At 39.1% G+C, this 24,724-nt stretch overlaps 1 protein-coding gene across 7 annotated transcripts in view; it reads right to left on the bottom strand.

The window, feature by feature from the left end:
* LOC134207206 (uncharacterized) overlaps positions 1-24,724 on the bottom strand; it is a 60,282-nt gene that overhangs the window by 20,879 nt on the left and 14,679 nt on the right. Inside the window, exon 1 of one of the 7 annotated variants that reach the window (XM_062682934.1) lies at positions 11,110-11,725. The exons of 1 other annotated variant lie outside the window; for it this stretch is intronic. The gene's annotated coding sequence lies outside the window, so the exon portion shown is untranslated. 5 more of the 7 variants (XM_062682929.1, XM_062682938.1, XM_062682946.1 and 2 more) reach the window with 5 other exon arrangements.

The following is a 24,724-nucleotide window of genomic DNA, read 5'->3' as shown; positions in this document are numbered from 1 at the left end:
AAAACATCAATAATTATTGACACAGTTTTACCATCAACATGTTTTGAAGCTTGTTTCAAGAAAACACAAAATACTATCTTTGCTTCATAGATGTTTGAAAAGTTAGAGACCAGTAACAGTTTCTTGTATTTCAGTCCATCGATGGCGAGATTTTCTTAATTTTCATCTTATATTAGTCTTCTGTTTAATTTAAATTTATTTATTTAGTGCGGGGTTTTCTTTTTCACAATGTTGACACCCAGATGAAAACGCTGAAACATCAAAACAAATCAAAGTTATTGCTTAATTTAAAAGCTATTAGCCACGACGACGTGCCATTACGATACACGGGGATACATGCTTAAGACTAGAGGCCTGAATAAGAGAAACGCGAATAGGTATGTGCCGCCAATCGAACCGTCAAAAAACAGCAGCCAATCGAGCAGGAGACCTGTCAAGCAGCCAAAATGTTGGCTCAAATACTGAAAACGGCTAAATTCGATTTTTTGCCATTTTTCAATAAACAAGATTGAATGTTTTTTACATAAGTTTGCAATAATATATGTTAGTCATTAATAGATTATGAAATGAAATTCCATTGTTTATTGGATTCTATTGTTATATGATGTGGACACATAAAATAGCGGATTGTGAGATTTTATCTGCATAAACAATTTCTTCCTTTTCATGTGTTGTTCTTTGATGAAGAGGATTGAATGCAGTGTTGGCAGAGTCATATTTTCTATCCGCGTTTCTCTTATTCAGGCCTCTACTTAAGACCATCTTTTGCGGGATGCATAAGGACGGTGTGTGGCGGGGAAAATGAACCACGAGCTCGCCCAACTCTACGGCGAACTCAGTATCCGGAATGTAGCTGATGCTGGAAGGGTACGATGGGCAAGAAATGTTTCAAAAATTACGGACAACAACCCTGCAAAAGTAATGCTTGTTTCCGTACCGGCAGGTACAAGAAGTCGTGTAGCGTAGCGAGTTAGGTAGGTGGACCAAGTAATAATCGATTTGGTGAGCACAACCGAGGATGGAGAGATGTGGCCTCCAACCGTCGAATTGTTATCTGTTTAAATGTAAGCTAAATGAATGAATGAATAGCCATTAATTGGACATTAATAACAATGTCAGCCATATCACCTCTCATTCATATTTTTCATTTTTGATGGATTTTCTAAGGGTGCCGAAAATCGACCACCATTTACTAAATTACGTAAAATCAAAGCTTACGAGATTGTTGGTAAAAATAGCTTGCATCTAGCTTTCCATTTGTGTTCAATGCATTATGGAGTATCTTTGTGCAATTGGACGACTTTTGTAAGTCAACAACAACACAACTGGCTACGTTGCCTGATACATGTCGGCAATTGTTTACGCTAGGGTAGGATCAACACATGTTCATGGAAAGCCCCCAAGATGATACAACAAAAATTACTGTATATTTTCGCAATTATTTAACATCTCAATAACACTTCTCAACATTCCGTGCACTTATTGAAGTTTTTCATTTCCCTGCTTCTTCTTCTTTTTATGGGCATAACATCCCCACACTGGGACAGAGCCGCCTCGCAGCTTAGTGTTCATTAAGCACTTCCACAGTTATTAACTGCGAGGTTTCTAAGCCAAGTTACCATTTTTGCATATTTTGCCAGGTCCTGATAGCTATGAAGCATAAGCATGAGGTCCGAAACAAAGGAGAGCCTGTTGAACTGGAGCAAAATTCGGAACGGAAGGATTCGATACCCTAAATTAATATACAAATCCCGCTTAGGCGAAGAAAACACATCCTTGTATTCATATTTCCGGCATCGATCCCAGTTACACAATTACATCAAATTTCTAGTCACACATACACTAGCGGCATCTGTTGTTTTCACCTACTTGGGCAAATCGCGAACCAGATGCTGGTAGTGAGTAAATGCCAAACTCGAGCAAAACCGATTTGCGCGCCACGAGTAATCGCTTGGCCAACTAATGGTTATTTAACTTCATCGGTAAATCACTGCACGACGAAAAATTCCTGAATGTTACATTCGTTTGTCTGTGGCTCAACAACGACATCGGACCTCGCCCAACGAAAAAACTTTCGTTCGAAGGCTTATTTTCCGAACGGCACAAAATCACTATGACTTATTTCGACACCGTACAATTTAAAAGGAATTACCATTCATTTCACTAAGGTTCGCCCAGCAGTGCAGTATTTTTACAAATGTTTATAACTTCACTGTCTTTATCGTCACTATCTTCTCGAGTACCATAGTGCAAGAGGCCTGAGTTACGTTGGCTAATCGCCTTATCATTCAGTTGAGAGAGTTTTGGAGAGAACCCGTAATGTAAAAATGTCAAAAGTTGCTAACGTTTCGCGCAGCAGAGCTACGGCCCAATGCGGCAGGCTTTACGTTTTATCTTGAAGCATTCTATATACCACTATTATGACGCTTTGCAAAAATGCTGTCAGTTCAAATTTTGCTCTTTATTTTTGTTCGAACTAAAACCAACGGTTATAATATGGGTGTCCAAGTAATTGCCCTTCCCTTCCATAAGTATACATTACGGCCGCTCCCAATTTTTTAAATTTTTTATGCAGCACCTGAATTTCCTTCGATTTCTGTGTTCGTCCCCCAGTCGGTGATTTGTTTATTTAGTATTTTTAATCCATCTGACAGAATCTTTACAAATGCTACATAGAACGTTTAATTTTCGGTCTAAATACAGACGCAGACATACCAAACTCAAACAAGTGAGCCACCTTATTACTATGCAGGGCAATTATTATGGAGGACATCGGTTCGTAATAGCCAAATAAAGACCGATGAAAATATGCGCACTCAGCAGAAAAAGTGGATTACAGATGCAACCTGGCGGAAGTTTGAGGAGCGTAGATAAACAAAGGCCGCGATAGAGCAAGCCAGAACCAAGGCGGTCAAGAACGAGTCCCGTCAACGGTATTCGGCTATAGAGAAGGTACTTAAACGCTGCTGCAGACGGGACGAGCAAACGTAGGTGGACTCCCTGGCCGAAGAAAAGGAGAAAATTGTAACAATTTAAGTCTGAGTGGAGCAAGAATGAATCCTAGGATGCCGGGACAGGTTAGTTACTCACCTGCCCAACTGATCAGCTTAAACCCTGGTTCAAGCATTTCGAATTGCTTCAACATATCGATAAGGGTGCGACGGATTATCCGCGTCAACTCCAAGCTCCATCGTTCCAGGAGATGGAAGCAGCCTTCCGAATATATATGACACCGCGGCTCTTCCGGGCAGCTGGCAGGGCGTCTTGATAAAGTTCCAAAAAGGGGATCTTAAAGTTATCCTAAATCGGATACAACAGAAAATAGACCCTCCGACGATAGCAGGCATAATTCCACCCCAAAGATCACCTGTGGCCTATATTGTCACGCTTCATATTATCCTGTAGAAAGTATTATCCTGTAGAAAGTCGAATTCATAGAGTCCCTCTATTTGGTATTTATTAACTACGACAAAGCTTTCGATCGTCTGAACCACGAAAATGGTTGGGCACCCGCAGACGCAAAAAAAGTTTCAGACAAAGTCGTTGGCCTCATCGAAGCGCGGTACGAAACTTTTTCACGTGCAGAGGTCTACATAACGCAGCTTTGTCTGACCCCGTACGGGTAGTCGCTGGAGTGAGGCAAGAATGTATTTTATCTCCGCTATTGTTTCTTGTTGTAATCGACGAGATCATGGTGGGTGCGATTAGCCGTCTACAAAACCGTGGGCTGCTACGGCAGCATATTACTATGGCGCATCTAAACGACATTTCAACACTCGTCGCAGTCGTTGGCCGGAGCTTAACATTGGGTGGCTACAAGACGGTAGACTAGTCCAAGACTACACGCAGCAGCTGGAAGTTGCACTCCCAATGAAAGAGCAGCTAGGCGCAGCTCCTCTTGAAGATGGCTGGAGAGATAATAGATCCGGCCCCCTGATAAAAAAACGACTGGTATGATGGCTGCAACATCACACGAGGGCAAACGAGACACGATACAAACGAGCGCAGAACGGATAAAACTCGATTTTTTGAAGGAAAAGGCGTCAGCAGGAAAATGGAGACCGTAAAGAGACGGAGCAACTGAACCGCGCTAATAAGGCACAAAAGTTCTATGACAAGGTAATTTCATGGCCTATATTTCGGGGATTAAACCACCCGACTTAGACATTAATTTACTATGTTCTGAAAACTCATATGTGAATACGTACATTATGTGGAAGATAATGATTTGGAAAATGTATTGGAGGTAACCACTTTCCTTTAGATGGGACTCGAACCCTTCTTCTTCTTCTTCTTCTTATTGGCATTACATCCCCACACTGGGACAGAGCCGCCTCGCAGCTTAGTGTTCATTAAGCACTTCCACAGTTATTAACTGCGAGGTTTCTAAGCCAAGTTACCATTTTCGCATTTGTATATCATGAGGCTAACACGATGATACTTTTATGCCCAGGGAAGTCGAGACAATTTCCAATCCGAAAACTGCCTAGACCGGCACCGGGAATCGAACCCAGCCACCCTCAGCATGGTTTTGCTTTGTAGCCGCGCGTCTTACCGCACGGCTAAGGAGGGCCCCGAGGACTCGAACCCACGACCCTCAGTACGCTAGACTGGTGCTATAACCAACTAAGCTACGAAGCACCTTCGTCGGCCTTCGCAACCTAGTGGCTACTGAATGAATGAGCTCATTCATTCAGTAGCCACTCATATATTTTTCAAATCATTATCTTCCACATAATTTACATATTCACATATGAATTTTCAAAACATAGTAAAAAAAATGATAATTAGTGTTATTATCATTTAGTGTATTAACAGGAATTAAGTTTCACGCTGTAAATATTGAACATAGAGCAATGGACAAAGTTGTAGATAAGACATAGTGCTAGAAATCCACCATACAGCACTTTTCGGAATTAGCCTCTGGAATGAGTTATTGGCTAAATGATAATGAAATGATAAGTTCAATCTTGACAATCTCAATCAATCACATTGATAAAGATTAAAAAAAAATCTCGATCAATCCAATTCAAATCATTGGATGACAACACGAGCACTCCTCCAACATTACGTTAGCAGGGCAAGTAATGGAGAAGGTTGAAAACTTTCAATTTCTTGGCAGCCAGTTAACGTTGGTGGAACCGAGTTTCGGAAATATATGGAAATCCAATCAGTCAACGCACCAAATTTCGAATAATCAAATCTAACGAGGAATCTATGTTGTTATACGCAAGATTTGGTGTGTATCAGCAGAGGTCACGCAGGAACTGCGTCAAGTATTCGTAAACCGATGTCTACGTTTTAAAATTCGGGCTTGGTGGCCTCACAACCGGTTCTATGCGTGAGAAAACCATGAGGCTGAACCAGTGTCGGACGAAGGCGTTTCAGAAAAATTTGCTCGTAAGCTCGGCGAAAAAATCAAATCGCAACAAGTCCACGAGGCAGTCAGTACTTGATACCACACAAGAGAATCAACGAAAAGGCTGGTTTGATGTGGAATGCCAAAGAGCGACAGATGAGAAAAACCAGGCCAGGAGCCTCATGTCCGTAGCGGCTACACGACAAAATAGAGAACGATATAACGAACTAAGGGTAGCTGAGATAAAACTCCACCGGAGTAAAACACGGGAGCCGAAGTGAAAAAGGCTGTTCGAGAGCTAAAGAACGGTAAGGCCGCCTGGAAGGACGGAATCCCGGCCGAGTTTCTAAAAGTTGAGAGTGCGCGACTTAACGAAAAATCCACCAAGTGATTGAAATGATTTGGGAGGGAGAAGAAATGCCTTCAAGCTGGCTTGATGGCCTATCTACAAGATAGGGCACAATCGCGTCGCGGTTGTGCTAATTTGCAATGCATAACACTCCTCAAAACCGCCTATAAGGTAATCTCCCGAATTCTGTTTAGCAGACTGCGTCTGTTTGCGGAGAACTACAAATAAACGGAACCATCCTCAACAAGTCTTACATGTTTCTTGGTTTTACGGATAACATCTACATCATTGGTGTAGATGGCAGATAAAAGGAAGAGACTTTCGTGCTTTCTAAACAGGAGACTGTAAGAATAGGGCTGATAAGAAACTCTGTCAAAATGAAGTACCTGCGGTGACTTGCAAAGAACGAGGTGAGAAAGGATGGGATGCGAATTGAAATTTGTCGACGATTTCATATATTTTGGAACACTCGTTACATGTGATAATTGACCTTTCCCGTCAAAAAACTTTATTCGCCTAATCGATTCTTTATATTATTTAAGGTCAGGTATCAGGTATCTAATTTTTTTTAAAAATCAAAAACAAAAACTGAAAAAGTGCTGTACGTATGAACCGGCCTGGAAAATTCACCCGATGTTTGTTCAAAATCAGGCCCATCTTAAAAAACCCAAATTTATCCACCGGTGGTGATGATGCCTTTCTCGATTCAGTATGTTGAATTCGAATTATTGTTGTAAATGCAGTGCTTATTGCCTACATTTCGGCGATAAAAAGATTTGGTGCAATTCTAGTACGTTGCCTAAAATTACTTACCGTGGGTTACCATGGGTTGCGCCACGGCTAAAATGATTAATGATTCAATGTGCATTTGTGTATTTGTTGATTAAAAAATAAAAATATAATTCAAACTGCTTGATTTATTAAAAAACAAAAACAATAGTGTCCAACTAGGAAATTTGCTCCGTCGAATGAAACCAGTTGCACTCGAATCTGGTAAGCCCTTCTATATGAAACGCGTTTAACGAAAAAAATATTTATGGGCTACACACATACACACTTTTGGAGTGAAATTATAGCCTTCTGGTACAACTTTGTTGTACGAGAAAGGCAAAACAGCACTTTTTCGATTTTTGTTTTAAATTTTAAAAAACTTGCAGGCATCGAAAAAAATTGGTTCCTTAGGATAGTTGACCTTAAAAGGTCGGGATGACACTCACCTCGTTCAAAGTGCTCGTTCTCAGTAATGTGCTGGCCGATTTTCATTTCATAAATACAGCAAGATTGGTATGGGGCCCTCCTTAGCCCTACACCTACACTAAATGAGGTTAAAAAAGCTGTTAAAGAGCTGAAAAACAATAAGGCTGCGGGGAAGGACCAGCTCCCGGCTAAACTTCTCAAACATGGCAGTGAGCAGCTTTATGAAGTTCTGTCTGTCGAAAATATGGGAAGACGAGGAAATGCCTGCTAGCTGGTTGGACGGCCTCATTTGCCCTCTCTTTAAGGAAGGGCACAGACTGGAGTGCGCCAATTACCGAGGAATAATCCGAATCGGCATACAAAATTATGTTCCGTATTTTGTTCAACAGATTGAGACCGCTGAAAAGTCCTTCGTCGACGAATACCAGGCAAGTTTTCGTGAGGGCCGATCAACGACGGATCAAATGATTACCCTGAGACAAATCCTTGATAAATTCCGGGAGTACAACTTGCAGACACATCATCTGTTTATTGATTTCAAGGCGGCGTACGATTCAGTGAAACGGAATGAATTATGGCAAATTAAGCTTGAATATGGTTTTCCGGCGAAACTGATACGGCTGATTCGTATAACGTTGGACGGATCGAAATCAAGAGTAAGGGTTGCGGATGAAATATCGACGTCATTTGTGACCTTAGATGGATTAAAGCAGGGTGATGCACTCTCGAATCTACTGTTCAATATAGCGCTCGAAGGAGCGATTAGGAGAGCTGGTGTGCAAATAAGCGGTACCATTATCACAAAATCGCATATGCTCCTGGGATTTGCGGACGATATCGATATTATCGGAATCGATCGCCGTTCCGTGGAAGAGGCTTTTGTGCCTTTTAAGAGGGAGACAGCAGGGAATGGACTCACGATTAATACCAGCAAAACAAAGTACATGGTCGCTGGCAATCAATGTGGGTTCATTAGTGGTGGTGGTAGCGAAATGGGGCTAGATGATGAAAAATTTGAAGTGGTAGAAGAATTTGTGTATCTTGGAACATTAATGACGTGCGATAATGATGTTACCCGCGAGGTGAAAAGGCGTATTGCAGCTGCAAATAGGGTTTATTACGGACTTCGTAACCAGCTTAAGTCCCGTAGTCTGCAAACGAAAACAAAACTCGCGCGGTATACTACTCTGATTCTTCCGGTGGCTTTATACGGCCATGAGACATGGATGTTAGAGGAGGCTGATCGGAGAGCTCTCGGAGTGTTTGAGCGTAAGGTGCTGCGGACAATATTCGGCGGTAAACAGGAAAACGGTATCTGGCGGCGTCGCATGAATCACGAATTGTACCAGGTGTATAAAGGGCTGGATATTATTAACCTTATACAACACGGCAGACTACGGTGGGCTGGTCATGTTGTTCGTATGCCGGAAGAACGTCAAGCGAAGATAATATTTAGTAGAGAACCCGGAAGAGGCCGCAGGCTTCGTGGAAGGCCGTACACGATGGCTTTTTGCAGTTGAAGAGGACCGGAGAGCGCTCAATGTTCAGGGCGACTGGAAGCGATTGGCCCAGGATCGAGTCCAGTGGGGAAGGATACTCCATTCGGTGTAGGTTCATTGAAGAGCTGTAGCCCATCAAGTATCAAGTAAGTACCAAGTGTACAAAAATTTAGACATCGGCAGACTGATAAAATAAGACAGATGACAGTGGGCTGGACATGTAGTGCGTATGCCGGAAGAGAGACCAATAAAAGTTATGTTTAGCAGAGAACCTGGAAGAGGACGTCGGCTCCGGGGTAGACCCCGCACTCGCTGGCTGTGTGCAATCAGGAAGTTGTGCGTGCGGCCGGTGTGCAGAAATACTGGCGATTGACAGTCCAAGAACAAGCAACCTGAAATATGATATTACATTGGGTGTTGCTCCGGACAACACGAAGTGAGTGTTTTTGATTTTAATATATGAAAAATGTATTTAAAAATAGGATTGAGGCTCTAGGTTTAAGGTGCAATCTGTAGAATAGTTTTTTTTAATACTTTTGAGACGCTGTGGTAACAAATAAATAAATAAAATAAGATTTTTTTTCAAAAGTATCAACACACTGAAATATTATTATACTAGCTGACTTGGCGAACTTTGTCTCGCCAAAAACTGATTCCTGACACAATTTTTCGCGTACGCAATTTGTCTAGAAAACAAATAGGTTTTTAAAAAATATTTCTCGTTTTTTTACAGTTTATTATATATACAGATAAGCAAAATTTGAAATTCCCATACAAAATGTACGAAAAACCATTTTACCAAAGAGATTGGGTTTAGTTTTTCAATTTTTTTTTTCAGGTTCATCGTAAATAGAAGAAGAAAATGATTATAATTTTTCAAAAATTGAGCTGTCTATTCTTGAGTCATGCGTGGTCGTACAAATGCCAACTTTGTTTTATATACATATATAAGGTTATATTATTGAAGCGGTTTTCGAGACTTTTGAAACCGCAGTTTGGTGCACATAAAACTGGATAACATTATTGTCAGATTCCCTCGATTTCTACAGAGTCATATAGGTATTTACATAAGAGTAATGACGGATGAATTTTGTTCCGACAATGTCGCCATTCTTAATTACACTCTCTTACATTACTACACTCTGGGTTTCTAAGGGTCTTATTTGGTCGATTGTTATTTACATTTCCAACAATATGGCATCAAATAAATAATGACGTACCACCACAGACTGAATTGAATGTATTCGCTCTCCTCTTGGCTCTTTCTTCCTCGAAGGCATACGTTTACGAAGTTTCAACCGATTAGCTACTGCAATCATGCACTGAACTGCTTAAAATTGTTCCATCATTTCCAATGTATTTTTAAAACGACATTCAAGCTTGTTCTTCCAACGGTCGTGTCATGAATTTTGAATCATATCATATTTTGAATACAGAATTCCGGCGACACATATTTCAATAGGCCGTTATCCTAGGAACAAATCTCACGACTGTAATTGTCTAACACTCCCATATAACACAAGCCATAAAAGCCAGACCGAAAGTATCGATCCAGCAAAGACGTCTCGAGTTCCTTCTCGCCAAAATGACCATGTGCCATTGTTTCCATTTTTTCTTAGTCACGCATGATTGCTTTTGTCACACCTGCTGGTTGCCCCAGCTGCGAGCAGGCAGTTGGTTATGATGCAGTATGATACGTACATAAACTAATTTCCATATTGAAGGGCGGTCGCGTATCATTTGGCTAAATCCATTGAAGCACATCAGCATGTGGTTCGGAGGAACAAAATACACACAACGGTCGATGATTAGCACTGTGTCACAAATGGAAAAAGAAAACTATGGAACTTTTATAGGTCATTGTCCAAATTGTTCAAACAGTTCGAACTATGATGAAAACGTCCATTAGGTATAGAGTACCTTACTTTACTCATTGCAAATTGTAATTCAAATACAGGCCCTTTTCGTACATTTATGTTCAACACGTGAACAAATGGCACCTGAAACTCCATGTTTGCTGGGTTTGTTTATGATTTTTGTTACTTTAATTTCAAAGCCTGCTTTCCATTTCAATGGTCAAATAACTTACTTACAATCGTAAGAACAGGATAAGATTATTTTTTTACATTTAAATTACCGTACTCCCCCTTTAATTTATTGATATCTCATTAGGTGGACGGACTTTGGCGCTGTACGGATTTCGGTTATTCCTTGCAAATGGACTTTAAGGAAATTTTAATAAGAATTTAGGGGAAGGGGGTGTATGGCGAATGTCCACGGTTCATACAAATTTTGGAAAATTTATATGAGGAAGTGTCCATGCTGGGGGATGCGGTATCGAAAACTGATCAAAACATGTCCACGTGGCATATGGGGAGCCCATATAACAACAATACTATGTACTTGCTGAAAAATCTATGTACTTGCTGTTTAGTTTTTAAATTCATAAGCCGTGTAAATTTTTCGTGTGTCTTACAGTAGAGTGTTTGACCTTTGACAACTCTCCCTACCCATATTCTCCATCTCTGATGTGCCTCAGTCGAAAGATTTCCTCCAAATCTGATGTGCATCTGTTCCTCAAATTCCCGGTTTATTAACTCGCCGCTGGCGCTGTGGTTTAATTTATGCACTAGATTCTCGAAAATCACGCTCACGTGTAAACACAGTGGAAATGAGAAAAGCGTGAAAATAAACAATTATCTTACACTGACTGACCGTATTTGCTTTCGTTGCTATGTGTGTTGTTATTTCTTTGATGCATCATTCATCACTATCTGCTGGTAGAATACTTTCTTATATGACCGGAAGATGAGGCACGCCTATCACTTCAAATGATAACGATTTACACTTGGGTGTTGGTTTTGTTTTAATGTGAGTGATTCGCTTATTCACCGCACTTCATGAACGTATTCATAGCTAGAAAATATCACATTAGCAAGTCGCTGCCAATCCCAAACTCACAATTATCGATCCACATTTCCGACTGCTTGTCACTGCTGAAGGCGAGTTTTCCCTTCTTTAAGAACAGACATTGCATACCATCAAAGCATGGTGGAAAGCGTTGGTTCGCTTGGGGCATTTATTAATAGCCTTCGAATCACGAAACTGTAGGTTCACGACGTCATACGAAAAGAAAAACCGATTCACCTACTGCGGATCTACGCGAAGTTTGGCGTCCCCCTTTTCCTTACGACGTAAAAAGTGCACTACGATGAATGAGGGGTCCTGTCTAACCGTTCGCCGGCATACACCTTTGAAGAACAACTCAACGCGCGCACATGCGACCGTCTGCGAATGTGAAACAGTACTGAGAGCAAGCAAATATCTTCAGGGGAGGTGATGAGAACGCTGCGCTGTAAAAATAGAGGACTGTGGATTCAGAAGCACTGGGTAGTCGTTGAGCGAATTTTGCGTGCGTTTTTTTTTAAACATTATCATGAAATAAAATTTAGAACATTATTATAATTATGAAGTTATTATGTGAATGTTTCACACAGCCTTTTTTTCTGTTGAAAACTTGATTGCACAAACTACGCTGTTTGAATGTTAATAAAGACTTTAGTCCCTTTTAATTGTAACCTGTTACGCTGCGCTGTGGAGCCGTAAGGTGCCTGGAAATATTTTCTCACTTATTTCGAAGATTATTGTTTAAATTATGAGAAATACATGTTTTGCATGTCATTAATACTTATGAAGTCTCCAAACTCTATGGAATATCGTCCTTCGATCTGCATTAAATGTAGCCCTTTGATTTTTGAGCGTTACATTTGCATTGCAGTAGTTTACTAATGTGTTTTTAAATATAGCACAGACAAGTAGAAGTTGCCCAGAAAAAATTGCCCAGGCTCGATTGAATATCGGCCTTTACCTCTACAAGCGTAACTAGTTTTGTATGGAAAAAAAAATAAACGGGTATAGTAGAATATAGTAGAATAGTAGAAGAAGAAAGAAGGAAGAAGGAAGGAGGAAGAAGAAAAGGATAGGGAAGAAGGAAGAAGGAAGGAGGAAGAATGAAGAAGGAAGAAGGAAGGAGGATGAAGGAAGAAGGAAGATGGATGATGGAAAAAAAAGAAGGAGGAAGGAGAAAAGAAGAAAGGATAAAAAAGAAGAATGAAGAAGAAAAAGTAAAGAAGAAGAATGAAGAAGAGAACAGTAAAAAAGAAGTTAGAAGAATGAAGCAGGAAGAAATGAAGGAAGGAAGACAAAGAAATAATGCAGAAGGAGGAAGGAAGAAGGGAAGAAGGAAGGTGGGATGAAGAACAAGGTAGAATTAAGAAGTAAAAAGGGAGAAGGAAGATAGAAGAGGGAATCAGGAAGAAGGAAGGAAGAAAGAAAAAGAAAGTGGGAATAAGAGTGAGGGAAGAATAAAAAAAAAGAAGGGAAGAAGGAAAAGAAGGAAGAAAGGAAGAAGGAAGAAAAAAAGTATAAGAAGAAAAGAAAAGAGAATAAAGGGATAGGATAAAGAAGGAAGAATAAACAGGAAAGAAGGAAGAGGAAGATAAAGAAGAAGAAATAAGAAAGGAAGAAATAAAAAGAAATAATGAAGAAGACGGAGGAGGAGGAATAAAAAAAGGAAGAAAAAAAGTAAAGAAGAAGAAGAAAGAATAAGGGATAAGGGATAAAAAAGGAAGAATAAACAGAAGAAGGAAGAGGAAGATAAAGAAGAAAGAAGAAATAAGAAAGAAGAAATAAAAAAAATAATGAAGAGGGAGGAAGATGAAGGAAGGACCAAAAATGTAATCGTGGCTCAATTCTTGCTTAGGGGTCCTCACAAGATTCCTAATGTCGTAAGTCCCCACCAGTAAGCACCTACTTACCTTCAATACTCATTGAACCGCCTTACTGGGGGCGTATCACAGCGTTCTCCGAAAAGATTTGAGCTATTTTACTTAAAAATTGTTGATTTTAATCCAATATGCCATTGCCTATTAACTGAGTTTGAGCACAGATCACAACTCTTATGTTTAGATTATTTGTCCTAATGGATACCCTGCCGAAGGGCTACCACTTCGAGAAAGCTACATATCAAACTTTAACATTTCGTTGTCTCTTCTAATTTGGAGGAGAAAATATATAAAACCAGAATTCAAGGTTCAGATCTCTCTTTGACGATGCGACTACTAGAAAACAGTAGACGGCCTTTAAAATGAATCTAATTTTGTTCTAGGCAGTGCGAAAAAAAGAAGGATTCTCAATAGTTTTACTATGATGAATAAAGAAAAGGTCCCAATTCGGACCTTTTCTTTTTTAGTGAGGTCTCTGGTGTTCGGGCTTATCGTTTCGTCTACAGCTCGCGCGTCAAAGCACCGTTGTTACCGAGTTATCGTAGCAACGTGGTATCGTCCTTCGAGAACGCCATCTTGTAGTCAGACGTGCCTGCTACACACCACGATCCGCCATGCTCCAGCTAAAGCATGATCCAACATCTACATCCCATAGCATCCGTCGGCGACCGAGCTGAAACCCCCGCTGGAAGGTCTGCTCCACCTGTGAACCGTCACCATCGGTATCCAGTGCATGCATGAAAGCCTTGCCGTCGTAGAACCCAAGACGTTGTCACCAAGCCGCCTCGGGTCAAGTTCATCCAATAGCTCGGCTCAGGGTTTCCAACCAGTTACGGAGTGCAGAAGCAGACATCGAGCCAAAACATGCGGCCGACAGTTGGACCGTCACCACACAAATTCCAAGTACCTCTGTAAACGTCTCTCTTACTAATCCTCTCAATGGGGCAAATAAAATGAGTATAATTAAAACTATGTGTGGTTAGGATTATTTAACAAGCACTCCTAATTTTTATATACACTCTTTTATCGCATTCTTACCTAAAGTGGTATCAAGCCTCGTTCTCGATAGTCTACTTCAAGTTCTTCTTACAATTCGAATTATTACAAACATCCCATCCTGACAAGTCTCCGACAAATCTCTCAAAGTATCTCCTTCTGGGCAGCTAGGAGCTAAAAGCAGAAAGAAAGAAAAGGAAAAGTAAGAGAAAATAAGGAAGAAGGAAGATGGAATATGGAAGATGGCATAAGGAAGAAGGAGAGAAAGAAGACGGAAGATGGAAAAGAAAAGAGGAGAAGAAGGAAGGGAAGAAAGAAGAGATGAAGAAGAAGGAGAGAGAAGAAGGAAGAAGGAAGAAGAAGAATGTGAAGAAAGAAGGAAGAAGAAAGAACGGAAAGGAAGAGAAGAAAAGAGGGAAAAAGGAAGAAGAAAGAAGAAAGAGAAGAAAGAAGAAAGAAGAGAAGAAGAAGGAAGATGGAATATGGAAGATGGAGGTTGGAAGATGGAAGATAAAGGTTAGAAGATGGAAGATGGAAAAAAGGAGAAGGAAGGAAAAGAAAAGGAATGAGGAAGAAAGGAAAAGAAGGATGAGGAATAAGAAGGAATGAGAAAGAAGGAAGAAGAAAGAAAGAAGAGAAAAAGCTAGAAGAGAAGAAAGAAGAAAGAAGGAAGATGGAAAAAGAGGGAAGGAAGAAGAAAGGGATAAGGAGAGAAGAAAATGGAAGAAGAAAGAATGAAGAGTTGAAGGATAAGGGATAAAGAAAAGGAATAATAAAGAAGGAAAAGGTTAAAAGGAAGATAGAAGAAGGAGAAGAAAGAATGAAAAAGAAGAAAAAAAGAAGGAAGAAAGAGGAAGGAAGGAAGAAAAGAAATAATGAAAGAAGGAAAGAAGTAGAAAAACGAAGAAAGAAGAAAGAAGCAAAAACAGTTAGTAGAAGTAGATAGAAGAAGTGAGAAGAAAGAAGGAAAAACCAGGAATGTGAAGAGAAAGAACGAAGAAAGCAGAAAGAGGCAAAAAAAGAAAAAAAGGAAGAATGAAGAAGGAAGAAGAAAAGGTGAAGGAAGAAGGTAAAAAGAAGTAGGAGAAAGGAATAAGGAATGAGGAAGAAGAAAGAAAGAAGAAGGAAGAAGGAAGAAGACAGAATAAGGAAGAAAGGAGAAAAACGAGAGAAGGAAGAAGGAAGAAAGAAGGAAGAAGAAAAATTAAGGAGGGATAAAGAAGAAGGAAGAATAAAAAAGTAAAAAAAAGGAAGATGAAAGAAAAGAAGAAGGAAGAAAGAAGAGAATGAGAGGAAGGAAAATAGTAATAATGCTGAAGGAGGAAGGACGAAGAAATCAGAAAGAACAAAAAGGAAGAAGGTAGAAGGAAGAAGGAAGAAGTAAAAAAAGTAGAAAGAAGACGAAGAAAGTAGAAAAAGGAAAGAAGAAAGAAGAAGGAGGAAGAAGTAAGAAGGACGAAGAAAGCTGAAGGTATGAAAAGGAAGAAGGAAGATGGAATAGGGGAGAAAGAAAGATGGAAGAGGAAGAAGGAAGATGAAAGACGGAAGAAGGAAGAAGGAAGATGAAAGGCGAAAGACGGAAGAAAGAAGAGGAAAAAGAAAGAAGGAAGAAGGAAGAACGAATAAGGAGGAAAAGAGAAGAAAGAAGGAAGATGGAAGGAGGAAGAAGGAAATAAGGAGAAAGAAGATGGAAGAAGAAGAAAGATGAAAGAGAAAGAAAAGAAAGAAAACAGAAAGAAAAGGGAGAAGGAAAATGGAGGAAGGATTAAGGAAAGAAGAAGAGGAAGATGGAAGAAGGAAGAACAAAAGGAAGAAGGAAGATTGAAGAAGAAGAAGAAGAAGAAGGAAGAAAAGAGATAAAGAAAGAATACAGAAAAAAAGGAACAAGGAAAATGGAAGAAGGAAAGAAAAAAGAAGAACATGAAGAAGGAAGAAGGAAGGAAGAAGAAGGAGAAGAAGAGGAAAGACGAAAGAAGGAAGAAGGAAGAAGAAAGAATAAAGAAGGAAGAAGGGAAGAGAAGGAAGAAGAAATAAGAAAGAAGGAAGAAGGAAGAAGGGAGATGAGAAGGAAGAAGGAAGAGAGGAGAGGGAAGAAGGAATAAATAAGAAGGAAGAAGGAGGAAGGAGAAGAAGAATGAAGAAGAAAGATAAGAAGATGGAAGAAGGAAGGAGAGAAGGAGGAAGAAGAGAAGAAGGAAGGAAGAAGAGAGAAGGAAGGAGGAAGGAAGAAGGAAGGAGGAAGAAGAAGAAGAGAAGGAAGAAGGAAGAAGGAGAAGGAAGAAGGTAGAATGAACAATGAAGAAAGAAGTAAGAAGAAGGAAGAAGGAAGAAGAAGAATGAAGAAGGAGAAGAAAGAAGAGAAGAAGGAAGAAGGAAGAGGAAAAGAAGAAGAAGGAATATGGAAGATGGAGGATGGAAGCTGCAAGCTGGAAGCTGGAAGATAGAAATGAAAGAGATGCAAGATGGAAGATGGAAGCTGAAAGATGCAAATGGAAGATGGTAGATGAAAAAGAAAAATGAAAGAAGAAAAGAAGGAAGATAAAAAAGAATGTAGAAAGAAGCAAGAAGGAAGAGGCAGAAGAAAAAGGAACAAGAAAAAAAGAAAAGAAGAAGAAAAAAGAAGGAGAAGAAGCAGACAGAAGGAAGAAGGAAAGAAGAAGAATAACTAAGAAGAAAGAAGAAAGACAAAAAACAACTAAGAAAGAAAGATGAAGAAGTTTTTCTCAGTTCTTAGGTCCCTTTATCGTCCCTTCCTAATTCTCATTTCTCACTCTTCACTAATCTAATCTGAGGTTAATTTTTAACTGGCTTCGGTCAAATGCAGGTGATGGTTTGGCTATTGAAAATTATCCTCATCACAATGTTCGATACACGACACGATACGACTTAGCGCGACTGAACGAACATGGTTTGAGTAGAGAGCAAGATTCTGGAGAGAAGGGCGCACGGGAGGTCACGTACGAAAGGGACCGGAACGTGGAACGTGAAAAGAAACGCCGCCTGGAAGTGCGAGAATATAGAACAACTGGCGTTCTCAAAAACACGCAAGTTCTATCAAAAGCTCAACGCATCACGCAAAGGTGTCATGCCGCGAGCAGGGATAACGATGAAGAAGCATCTTGACGGACGAACGTGTGGTGATCGAAAGGTGGAAGCAGCACTAGGAAGAACACTTAAATTGCGTTGAGCGTACAGGCAGTGAAAATCAAAGCAGCGAAAGAAATGACTACGTCAGTTCATGACGATGAAGCCAATCAGCTCCACCTTGAAGGAAGTTAAGTATGCCATCCAACACTAAGCCAATGAGCCGCTGGAAAGGATGGTATCGAGCTGAGCTCATTAAGATGAGCCAGAAAAGCTGACTACTTGCCTGCACAAATTTATAGTTAGAATCTGGGAAACTGAACAGCTACCGGAGGAGTGGAAAGAAGGGTCATATGCCCCATTTACAAAAAAAAGCGACAAGTTGGAGTTTGGGAACTTTCAAGCGATCACCAGCTATATCGCCCCTACAAAGTGATATCCCAGATCGTCTTTCGTTGTCTGTCACCAGTGAATGAGTTCGTGGAAAGTTATCAGGCCGGATTAGTTGGCGGCCTCCGACAACGGACTAGATCTCACTGTCGACAAATCCTCAAACAATGGGTAAATACCAGGTCTCAACGCACTATCTGTTCATCGATATCAATGCGCATACGACAGTATAGACCGCGTAGAACTAGAAAAATTGGACGAAGACAGCTCCCTGGGAAGCTTACCAGATTAATCAAAGCAACATGGATGTGTGCAAACTGTGAAAGATTTCGGGCGAAAACTCCAGTTGTTTGAATCGCGCCGGGGACTAAGACGATGGACTTTCTTACCTGTTGTTCAACATCGCGTTACAAAGGTGTATCATTAGGTGAGCCGTAGCCAACAACAGCCAGGGTATTTTTAAAATAGATTCAGTCAATTTATTTGTTTTCGGATGCATGAACATTGTGTCGGCCGAACATTTCAAAGGTGGCAAAATTGCAGGTGAGCAGTAGGACGCAGGGGGCCAAAGACTTGTGGCTCGGGATGGAAAGAGACTGCCTCGATAATCCTCGCCAACCTTCGGGACCGTTCAGGAGGCTGAAAGAGTCCCTTTGGTCTTGGCCATCAACATCCTGTAGACGTCGCCTCACGTTTCGTTGGCAGCACTTCGCATGGTTGTTAGAAACACCTCTGTGCTGCTCTTAATGGCCTTTTCAGGGTCAGTTTCGCAGCTCGAAAACACTGTGGTCCACCTTACCTACTCGTGCGGAACTTGCATCCTTCGTTCTAGCCTCAAGACAGGTTGATCGAATGGCTGCAGTCCGGCTCTCCAGCAGTATACCGGGGGTCTGCCATTTCTCAGCAGGCTTTCCTCGACATGGTGGCATCGCGCGCGTGATGGGATACCTATCAATCATCCGGCTTAGACATCGCCAGGGTTGGTAAAACTTCGCTGTCGAAATGATTAGCCATCCATCCACGAGCCTGACAGGGATCCCCGCTCTCGAAGTTTCACGCAAAGGTGATCTTAAAGCGAGTTACTAAATGTCACTATAGGTTTGCTTGCCTCATCACCCTCGGTCCATGTCTCCTCCACTGCCAAGCGTTGAAACTCCCGCTATGGCGACGGGTTCAACCTACTATATAGAGACATTTGTGATAATTTCGCTGAGTTCTTGTTGTTTATATTGCGTTACAAGCCGGGTGTATTGCAGTCAATTTATTTGTTGCGCGGATGACATGGACATTGTCAGCCTACCTACTATATAGAGACATTTAGTGATAATTTTTAGTAGTTATGGTTGAGTCGATCGAAAATAATTTGATAACCTATCAAATTACATCATTCTGCAATAATAATTTTGACCATATAACATGCTGTTTTTCATTATGCAGAATGAAATGTATTAAAATAGTTTACATTACAGGAATTCGTGATTTGGAAACATTTGAAGCTCATAAACTCGAGACAGTTCTACGTACAGCGATACAATGCCTACTGATTTCCACGATAATTTGTTTGAAATGTAACAAATTGAACTAATTGCATAATGGTTTATTCAGACATCAGACTACATATACTTCAAGCGAGATAAATTCTATGGGAAAATCAAATAGTGCAAAATTGTGTGTCTATCATATAGCATTGATTGAAGAGATTAATTCAATGTATTAGATATTGTCAGCACAACACAACTTAGAATTAAGTCGACTTGACGAACTTTCGAAGTTTATTGCAAACTATGATGCGTTTTAACGCATCTTAAGCAAATACCTACTAATTGGAAATGCCGTATCTGAGAAAATCAATTGTATAAAAGCGGTATTAATTTATTTGGATGCAAATATAGAATGTAAGTAGCAAAAGATGTTTATTTAGAGTATATTATGGAATGTTTAAAAATAACATAACTCTGAAAGGGGAGGGGGGCAAGAATGTGATCTTTCGCAAAAATATTGTTTGTAAAGAACTACGATGATCGTTCGCTAATTGGGGCTGACACCTCTCCAACTGCGAATGCCGTTGCTATGGGGTGTTTTGACTGCGTCAATGTTTTAACTTTTGCATTGAACAAAGGAAAATGTACGCGAGAAAATATCGATCCAACCAATTGGGAAACAAAACGTCAACGCGTTTTGTCATCACATTCTGACGTTTAGCTGCATTTAAATTTGTATTCGCCCAATCGATTTTTGACTTTTGAGATCAACTTTCCAAATTTTGGCTCCATGTTTTTAAAATTTAAAACAAAAATAAAAAAGTGCAGCACTTTTCAGTTTTCAGACAAAATTGATGGCTTCCTTACCTTTGATGGTGTTGGTTTGAGTAGGAGGCTAACGAGATTCGCCAAATCGTCGTTTGAATCTTTGTTCACAAAAGCAGATAAGTCGTTTTGAAAATTTTGTCTTGTTTTGTTTTCGATCTTAAGACTTTGGTCCGATTCATCCGATTGAAATCAAATTAAACTTAAAAATGACAGCCCAAAAGTTTTCAAATAACCCTGCTCCAAACAAGATTACTGACGAGATGTTGAATCATTTAATAGATGTTTTGTTGGTCTTGGGTAGCACAGCCTTTCTCATGACCAGGGAATTCCATAATTTTCGAACTGTCACTTTTAACCTATGAGCACGACAGTGCCGTGTTCCTTTTCAAATTCAAGTGGTGATATTTCAATGAATTTTTTTGCTGAAAGCTGAAACTCGGTGACATCTAGAACTCCATAAATGTAGCATCTGTAGAAAATCACGTTGATACAGTGAGGAGGGACGTGGAGGGCATCGATTTTTTTCCACGTGGATGGCGACAGGTACCCGTGTTCCCATAAATTGATATTTTCATAACTTTAACATTTTCAACCGATTTAGATAATTTTGACAGTTTTGGAAACAGAAACTCATTGTCCATTGTCAGAAACCATTGTCCAAGGTTTACAGCTTTGTCCATGGTTATACAAAATCTTTAAAGTAAAGCAGAGTCTAAAACGTAACCAAGGACTATCACAGTTTCAAATATATTACATGCTCATTCTTTTAGAATAGTCAGTGTTCCTATGTATATGTTCTGGGTCTCTAAAACCCTGGTAGAACTGATCATCCAAAAATCCCTGGAATAAGATCTTATGGTCCTAACGAACAAGATCATCATCAGTAAATTCAAAAAGCAATTACATCTCTTATGTGTTAGCATATAATGCTTCACAGTATATATTTCGGTCGTCCAATGACCTTTTCTTAAAACATGTTTACATTCAAGTAGTTCCTGTTGCTGTCATTGATTCCAGGTAGTCTACGAACTCCCATGACATCAGTCTTCGGATCAATCTCCGTAATGGAGCGGTTAACAAAGAATAAACAAGTTACGATGACCTTACTTGGTATATGTTTGTATTTTAGTAGTTCTTATTGCTGTCGTGGGCTCCAGGTAGTCTACAGAACTCCATGAGTCAACATCTGTGGATCAACCTCAGTAACAGGCAGTTATTGAAGAATAAACAAAGTTGTGTGACCTTCTTGGTATTTGTTTGTATTCAAGTAATTCTTGTTGTCTAGAGCTCCAGGTGATCTATGAAATAGAGTAAGTCGATAGTTCACACCTTAAAGAGGCAGTTATTTGAAAATAAACAAGTTGTGAGACCCTTCTTGGTATATGTTTGTATTTTGAGATTATTTTTTCATTGCCTAGAGCTCAGTAATGAAGGCAAGACAAATACACGTGAATGAATCCGTATTTTTTTTGTAGAAGACTTACAAACTTGATTAACAGGTACTCATAAATGATTCATAATAAGCTACAGGCAGTGAAAGTTATTTCAGGGGTAGACGAAATCTGGGAGTGACAAAATCAGGTCAACCTCATCTGAGTGAATGCTGCACTCCTAGTACAGTAGCCGTTCGATAACTGCAACACCTCTGAAGTCAAACAGTTGTCAATCGACGTCAGATGCAATAAAAGTGCATCTAGATGTGCAGCACTGCACAGCTGTCATTAAGTCATACATCAGTTTGAAGTTTAGAGATCGAAATCTATAAAAACTTTCAACTATCAATTGCAGTTAAAAAAGCATTACAGTTCAATGAGCTCAGTTATCGAACGTCTGCTCTAGTTTTGTTTTTGCATGGTACTAGGAAGTCTGAACTCCTTATAGGTATGATCTGCAGATCAACCCACGAACGAAGGCTGTTTGCATTCAAGTAGTTCAAGATTGTTTCATTAGCTCTGGCAGTTGTTGAAGAATAAACAAGATGTGAAACCTCATCTTGATATATTAGCATTCAAGTATTGTTGTCTTGTTGTTGTGTTCCAGGTAAAAACAAACTCATTCATATCACTAATATGAAGTTGTCTATTCTTTGGAAATGACAAAATGTAAAATAAATTGTATTGATACAACTTCAGGCCGAGAACGTGAGGAAAAAACAGGCTAATATCGCAAGATCATTACCATATTAAAATTATATGAGACACTCCTCGAGATCAAGTTTCAAAGTGCTCTCGCTTGCAGGCACGCCATAAATCGTGAGCAGCGCACACTGTCATTTTGATTGATTTAGCTTGCTGCATCGCAGCATGCAATAATAAACAATAAAATGAACATGTATGATGACCATTATAGACACTACATAGGTATACCAAATTTAAAACAGATATCTCTAATACACTAAGGGTTTTCTTAGGATGACCATGAACATTTTAGAAATGGGTGCATTCTGATTCTACATATCCATAAAAGGCATGTATAACTACAAATAGGCCGAAAAGAACTCTGGTTACATGTAAGTTCTTGAGGATTGTTCAAAGTGTTCTCTTGGATACCCATGAACATATAGCAAAGAAAGCAGGTATTTTCTATGTACCACAAGGGCATATGCAACAAGGGCAGCAAACAGGTATCATTTGTGGCGCCAATGTTTGTTGACGAAATATGACAGCTAGTACGAATGATGCCATGAAAGACAACGCCACCAAACACGTGTTACCACAGTCGTATTCTAACGTACTTTGATTTACACTGCTTTTTGAAGAAAATTTTGAAGCAAAATTCTTCACGCAAACAATGATAGTTCTTTGGGTTTTACGTAGAAGCAACAGAGGAGGAGATGGCGGCCATGTTTCCTCTCAAACTCGACAGATAGAATGGGATTTCCATAGGAGGAAAGAGCAGAATTTGCTTCGACTACTTGAATTTGTTCTAGCCTGAATGTCTATTATCTGTGTTCTAACTGCTTTGATTTACACAGCTTTTTAAAAATTTGTTCTAGCCTGGATGTCTAGTTATCTGGCAGCAAATATCACTGAAAATATAAGAAAGAAATGTTTTTCGGAAAAGGTCAAATTTTGTTTAGTTGTTTTGCTTCATTTTGGGTAGGTAATTTTAATGTTTCGTTTTTTGTGGTGTGCTCACAGAAAGGTCATAATTTTCACCACATAAACGAACAATTTTCAATGCAGTCTAATAAGATTGCGAAAGTATGTGACATCGTCATCTTCTCATCTTCTGATCATAGTTGTTTTTAGTTCTTGCTGCATGCTTTGAAATATGTATATTATTCAATCATTCTTGTTGGAGTTAAATTGAAATTTATGATAGTGTCACTCTTATAGACATTTTACTTTTACTTTCTTTTAATTGCATCAGTTATTTATCTAAAGCTGAACACAGTACTCACTTCTGACAGATCATGAAAACGATGCATGATATTTCAAACATTCAAATATTAGCAAGCTACGCCAATGATTCATTAAGAACTTCTTTGTTTCTGATGGAAGTATTATACAATAAAATATGCAAAAGCATATTCATAGTAACAATACAAAACTAAAGTGGATTGATTTTTGGTTTTCATTAGAATTCTTGGGCCATTTCAGGTTTTGAGAAAATGTTGGATTCTTAGAAACGTTTGTTTGTACTAATCTTTAATTTGCTATTATATAACAATGCGGCGAACTTCGGTTAGTAAAGAGACATACATTTTCTTAGCACTCACAAATTAAGTGGAAATAGAATGTGTTATAATAAGAAATTGGTTTCAAAGTTTCAGTTTTATAAAAATGTGCTTTCAAAGTTTTCCAGTTTATAAAATATTGCTTTGCAAGAATATTTATTAAACAATTAAAAAGCTCGAATCAGTTTGTACATTCTAAACTCGATTCTAAACTAATCTTGTTATTCGTGATATGCTGATTGAGCTAATAATGCACGTTTAAATTACATACTTTATTATAATAAATATGATAAAGAGTAACTTGATGCATCCACATCATTCATTTTCAATTCCACTTGTACACGATATTTATTAAGATCAATGCGTAATCTGAATGAGGCTATAACACATCACTCATCTATTGAATTTTATTTCTAAGAGTGACCTGTCAGCATATTGAACATATGTACTGCGACTTAAACACAATTCACAAATTATGTTTCAATTATGCTAAAATATGCTCAACTACGTTTCCAATTCCATGGATTAACCAACAAAGAGCTCAACTAAAGGTGGCCCATGTAATAAAATGTGAATAACAAAAGCAGGACATCAATTATTGCTATTGAGTCATTAGATTCTATAAGATAATAAAAATTAACAAAATTCAATAGATCAAAGCTGAATATTCAAAATCTGAAAAGGTTGTAAAATCCTTTACTGCAAATACCAAAAGCTTGGAATTCAAAAAGAGTTTATGGAATGATTCTTCACCTAAAGCTGATTGATTTTTCAAAAAGATACTTCGAAGAATAAGTTCTGATGTTGGTTCAAAATTTTGGAACTATATTCAAGTTCTACAAAAAACTTGTTTATTAGAACAATTTCATGACTAATAATATATTCAAACCGATGGTCAAGGTAACGAAAGATAAAATTTAATAGGAACATGAATTAGTATACAATACAACTGGTTGGTAAGCAATTTCTTTTACCTTGATTCATCCTTAAGAACTTTTATAAACTAATCGATTAGTAAAATGTCCTTCACTGTTTTAATTATCCTTCTCTTATGACAACATAAAAAGCAATGTAACTT

Source organism: Armigeres subalbatus, chromosome 1, assembly GCF_024139115.2.
Source record: "Armigeres subalbatus isolate Guangzhou_Male chromosome 1, GZ_Asu_2, whole genome shotgun sequence".
In the NCBI taxonomy this organism is placed as follows: Eukaryota; Metazoa; Arthropoda; class Insecta; order Diptera; family Culicidae; genus Armigeres; species Armigeres subalbatus.
The sequence above is the reverse complement of the archived record's forward strand: the minus strand, read 5'-3'. Positions and strand labels throughout refer to the sequence as shown.